Here is a 6,184-nt window from a genome sequence, read left to right as displayed (position 1 = left end):
AAAGCACGTCCGGCTGCGCGTGCACGTAGCTCAGGTGTATGTAAGGCTGTGGTGCAGGTGAGGAGGACAGGTGAGTAAAGATGAATATATTAGGTAGTAATAATCAGAGAGTACAGGGTCGTTACCAGGTATTTTAAAGAAATAAGAAATAGAAATGAAGAAGAAGAGTGGGGGGGAGGACAGGTGAGTAAAGATGAACAGTAGAACTATATATTAGGTAGTAATAATCAGAGGGGGGTGGGGGGGGGGGGGGGCAGGTGAGGGGCTTGATGGTCATTGGTGTGGTCAGTGTTCATGTGTGTTAAAGAGAAGATGCTCCCTCAACTTTATTAACCACTGATTACTTACCTTATACTATAGTAATACTATATATATGTAATATTCTCTACAGTACGTTGTACATTCTACTATATTAGTACATTTCAGCTTCCATTTCGTATTCCATACTGTTCTGTACTCTATTATACTACGAAACATTAGTAAACATTAGTAAGTGTTCTTTGTTGTACATATAAGTGAGAATATTACAGACTGGGAGTGGATGTTGACACTGAAGTGACCAGTGAAACTGATCAGTCTTTCTGATATGACATTGTTGGAACGGTTCCCTTGATTCAGTGTTTATGAGTGAAGACATAATGAGCAACAGCCTGTTTGAGATGCATGTGTTTGGCCACTGGGAGGCGCCGCAGCTTCAGAGAAGCAAAACAACACGTCGCCCAGAAACTGCATTTATGACACGGACAGAACTGAAACACAGGCTGTTGTTGTGTTAATAATACCAGACTCCCGCCAGGTGAGTCTACAAGCCTAGTTACCTGTGTCCATGTGTTGCCATGGTGACTGGTCCTTGTTCTCAAACACACAGCGACTGTTAGACTTGCAACACACGATCAGTTGTGTGATTGATGTGACCCTGTAGTCGTCATTAGCCTCCGTCTGTCCTTCTCCCTTCGTGTTGACACATCTGTCTGACACTCGTCCTTCTCTCCAAACATCTGCCTCTTCTCATTTCTCTCCTTCCACCCTTCCTGCCCTCTGTGCCCTGGTTTGTAGGACTGAACGTGACTCGATGCCTGCAGAGACAGAAACTAGGAGCAGTTTAGTCTGGGTCCTACACTCATCTCAGCACATGAACATCTGGAAATGGAAACATCTGTACATCATCTTCACATTCTCATCATGTAGCACACCTTTTACGTTACAGGGAAATGCAAGAGAGCAACTAGCAAATTTTAACCACCTCTCCAGAAAATCTGCCCCAGAAAGCAGAATGGTCATTCTGAAACCATTTCCTTCTCTCGCCACCTTAAGGACATTCTGTTTCTGCTCTGCCTCATGTCTCCTCGGCCTCTATAGGGTCTAATGAGTCCAAACTCCCACCATGAGCCCCTCCTTCCTGCTCTTTGCCCCTCCCAAAGCCATGTTAACCTCTTTCTTTCTTTGTCCCACTCTCTCTGTGCTAAAGAACGCCGCCTCTTGGCTCTGGCAGCCACTGGTTCCCACTTTGAGCTGCAGAGACTCCTCCATGGCTGCTGTTGGAAACCACTACTGGCTTCTTCTGACCTTGGCCAGGTGGCAGGGGGGGCTCATTGACGGAGCGGACTTTGTCAACACAGGGTAGAGAAGCTGGAATAACTTAACAGAAGGGCTGTAGGTAGCAGAGAGTCCTGGGGGGGTAGTACAATTTAGAGACACCAGGGCCTGGATCTGGGTACCTGCAGGGACCAGACTGTGGGAACACCCTAAGACTTTTAAGGGGAACTGAAAGAAAAACGTGTTGTCTCAGATTTTAGTCCATACACACACTATCAACAAGTCAGCTGTGGATGTGTGAACAGAGTGATGCATGGTGGGAAATTGTTTAGCGCCCTCGCCGGTCCTTGGTGACAGCCCACGGCGACGGGATGAGAAACGAGACGGCAACGAGGATGTAATTTGAGAAAGAGGGAATGAGGAGGGGGGGAGGATGGAGTGACAGATTAGACAGGGGAGGATGAGGGGGTGACGGAGACAGGGATGAAGAGGAGAAAGACAAAAAGGAAGGAGCGAAGAGATTGTGAAAGACTGAGGAAGACAGGAGGAAGGAGAGGGTGGCGAGGGAGGACAAAGGATGAATGACAGAACGAGGAGACGGAGGAGGAGGAGGAGGAAGAGGAGGAGGAGGGAGTGACAGATCACGGGGGATCTCTCTCTCTTCCTGTTGAGGCGTAAACGAGGCGAGCAGCGTTTCTCCTCCGAGCCAATTTGAATAATGAGGCAGTCTAATTTCCTTCACACACACACACACACACACTTCACTCTCTATGCAACACTCTAATTGCCTTTGTGTGTGTGTGTGTGTGTGTGTGTGTGCGCGCTCACAGATGTTTTTTCTCTCCAGCTGCAGACGACACTTTCTGTTTCAGCCTGTGCAGCAAAAAGACCAGACCAGCAGCAGCTACGAACAGTTTTTACCCTGGAATAAAGACACAAGCTCAAAACCTGTAAAAACCTGTTTGTGATGATGTGCAATGAAAACTGCAGCCTGCAAAAACAAGAAGTTCATGAGAAGGAAACGTGTCCAAATGTCTGAAAATAAGCCCATGTTGTGCTGCACTTCAAGCCTTTCTGTTTGTGCGTGTGAAGGCAATTTTTAACGTAAAGTTCAGTGTGTGTGTGTGTGTGTGTGTGTGTGTAAAACCAACATTTTCGTCACTTTGTACAGTCTCTAAAGGGAGAGACTGGTCACAGCAGCATCTGGAGCTGGTTTTTGGAAAAAGACGGGCCTCCCATTGTTGGTGAGGAAGAACCATGTGGCTCCCTGCTGTGTTTTTAATAGTTTTTGGACAACAATGGAGGTCTACGGCACAGACCCATAAGCTGGATTCACACACATTCATTGGTGCTGTCAGTCTCTGGATGGGGTTTGTGTGGAGGCCTAATTGTTTTCCTTATTTTCCTGCCCTGAAAAGAGAGTGAGCAGGTCAGACAAGTGCAGGTGTGGGCGAGTGAGCAAGTGTCTGCATTACAAAGAGAGAGAGAGAGAGAAAAGAGCATTGACAGTGAAGAGAGAGTGTGTGTGTGTGAGAGAGAGAGAGAGGGTAATGGGCGAGCAAGCGAATAGAAAAAGGGGTAACCTTGAAACCGTCTTGGTTCCTTCCTCCATTATTCACTCGCTCACTCTCTCTCCCACATGCAGACACATCCTCGCTCGCCCTTGTGCATTCCTCTGAAGCTTTTTCTCCTCTTTGTTCGTCTCATGCTGCCAACACGTCCTCAGAGGTCGACCCCACTGACCTCTGACCTCTCTTTCCTGTTGACTTGTAAACACTGAATGACCTCAGAGGCGACGAGGGTGTGAGCGTGATGGAAAACATCTTAATGAAATTTAAAATGGCCCTTTCTGTCATCAGAGAAATCATTCAGCTAAAACTGTCCCCATGTAGTTTCTCGGCTCCTGATCTGACTCCTTTAACACTGTTCATGAACAAAAGTGTTGAATGAGACTGAGTCGAGGCCCCAACTTGCACCTAAACTGATGTAGATCTTGACTGGATGTTGGACTTTTGCAGAAACTAACCTTCAGCTGCACTTCAGGAACATGGTCCTGGTTTGTATTTGCAGGTGTGAAACCAGATACGAAGTTCTGCCAGTTCCCTTTCTGACTTTCACAGGTCTGGACTCTCACAGAGAGGTCATGAGATCTTTGAGCGAAATACTCAGACTGGTGGACAAAGCGTCACTACTTCCTGCACATCCCGACTTTCCAAGTGGTGACACAACTGGAACCAGAGTCCAAGAAACACATAGCGCTTTTAAACTTTGGATCCTGAAAGGAACCAACAGCATGGGGCCAAATCTCTGAGTCCACTGGTGTTCAGGCGTTTGCAGTTCCACATACAGACCAAGTGGTTTCCAACACACACTCCTCTCCAGCACCGTGTACACAGACGCTATTCATCTTCCCCTCAGCAACATCAATAAATGATGGCCGCTCTCTTTAAATATTCATCGGCAGCGCTCTCGTCTCACGCTAAACAGCCAGGCGCACGCGCGCGCGCACACACACACACACACACACACACACACACCATTAGCAATTCAATCCGTCGTCTCGGCATTGACTCTGGGCAGCCAAACACACACACACACACACACACACACACACACACACACACGTACACAATCACTGTTACACACTTATTCTACACACACGTGGTTATGGCAAAACACACAAAGAAAGGAAGAAAAAGGAACAGTCCGTCAGTTTCAGTTGTGGTTAGCATAGCTTAGCACAAACACTGGAAGGAGGGGCAAACTGTTAGCCCAGCTGCACCAAAACAGAAGCTTCCTGATTTACATTTAGCATCATGCTAACGTGCTACTCATCAATCAGATGTTGGTCAACTAATATGACAACACCACCTGATGCTGCTGAAACCAGTCGCTCCTGTTTAAAGTTCTGCTTCGACACACACGTTTAATTGTAGCTGCCTACAAGTTCAGGTAACACTGGATCTGCTCCATATATTTCATATGGTGGACAGGAAGTGCTTCCCCTAGTGGTCGTTTTGTTTCCTCTATCTGAACTCTGTCACTTTCAAACAGGGACTTCACACAGAGGGCCGGTGCAGGGGCCCCTGACCACTGAGACCCCATGCCGGGGCCCCTGACCACTGAGACCCCATGCCAGGAACTGACTCACGGTCTGAAGCCTGCAGTCGCCTGCTCTCAGGTGGTTTTGATATAAAGGGCCTGGGCTGCAGAGTGAGACCGACTGTCTGCGTCAAAGGACTCACACAGACACACACAGACTGTGACTCAGTGTTGATCACGACTTCACGTGCACAGATCACCCTGAACCTCCGCACCCATTCAGATTTCAGCCGCTCTTTTCCTTCACTGCTCCTCCCCATTCGTTCTCGTTCTGCCTCTGCACGAGGAGACTTTCCTCTCTAAGTCCCTCTGTTGCCATGGAGTTTCACAATAAGGGCGTATGTTTCAGGGGCTGTTGTCCATTGTAAACACCGTGTGAAAAGCAAGAACACACATGAAGGTTTATTGGTTCACTGGCTGAGAGGAACCAACTAAATCACTGATCAACAAGCGAAACCAACCCACATACCAACTAACCCAGTGAGCAATATAACTGCTTTTTATCAGGCCTAACCAACCAGGTCATTTGGTACCAACCTACTAGTCAACATGTAAACTAACACACGTATTTATTTCCCTCCACAAACCAACTAACCAGCCAGTGAACTAATTACTGAGCAAATTTACCTACAACCAACCTACTTATTGGATAACCAGCTAATCCCTGTATCACCCACAAACAAACAAACCAACAACCAAATGTAAATAAAGAAACTGGCCGAGTTAAAACCAATGGATCCGCAATATTTTGGCTCCGCTGTTGGTTAGTGGCGTCGTCCGTCTGTGAACAGTCTGTGGGTTTAGGCATCAAGCTGCAGGTTCAGGCTGAGAGAACGTGAGTTAACACATCGTGCACTTTACATTCAAAGGGCTTTATTTTGAAAATCTCCGAGGTATATTAGTATTCTCAACGAGGGCAACAGAAAAAGGTGTTTGTGCTAAAACACTCGCTTTTCAGTCACACTTTCATCCTGACGTGTGTGTGTTCGTGCGATCTGAGGAGAAAAGTGTCTGAATGACTCATCTGTCTGGAACACACACACACCAGGATGAAAGGGTGTGGGCGATCAAAAGGAAGAAGACGGCCGAGCGAGGACGGACAGAGAGAGGAGACGTCCAGCGTGATGCATGAACGGACTCTCTCTCTTTCACATTACACAAATACTTTGTCCCAGTTTTTGAGAAGCGAATGAGTCACCTCGTTTCACACACGTTTCCCAGCAGCCTTTGCAGACGTCCAGCCTGCACCAAACATCTCCTTCAAAACCACAGTTCTTCATGTTTGTCCTTTGATGCTTTTCAAAGAACTTTAGCTGGTGTTTCTTAGTTGGTGTTATTTATCTACCGAGCTGCTTTTTGCTAAACAGACTAAAACCAAACAGTGTTACGGCAAAGATGTGTTCCTGCACCACGAAACGCAGGCTGATCCTTCAAACTACAAAAATATCAACAAACTTACCCACAACCAGGACAGAAGCCCACAAGCAGCTGTGTCCACAGGTGAGACTCATCCCCTGTTCACTGCAGGATGACAGGAAGTGACGCA

The sequence above is a fragment of the Mastacembelus armatus genome, chromosome 2 (genome assembly GCF_900324485.2).
Source record: "Mastacembelus armatus chromosome 2, fMasArm1.2, whole genome shotgun sequence".
In the NCBI taxonomy this organism is placed as follows: domain Eukaryota; kingdom Metazoa; phylum Chordata; class Actinopteri; order Synbranchiformes; family Mastacembelidae; genus Mastacembelus; species Mastacembelus armatus.
This window is presented reverse-complemented; position numbering follows the sequence as displayed.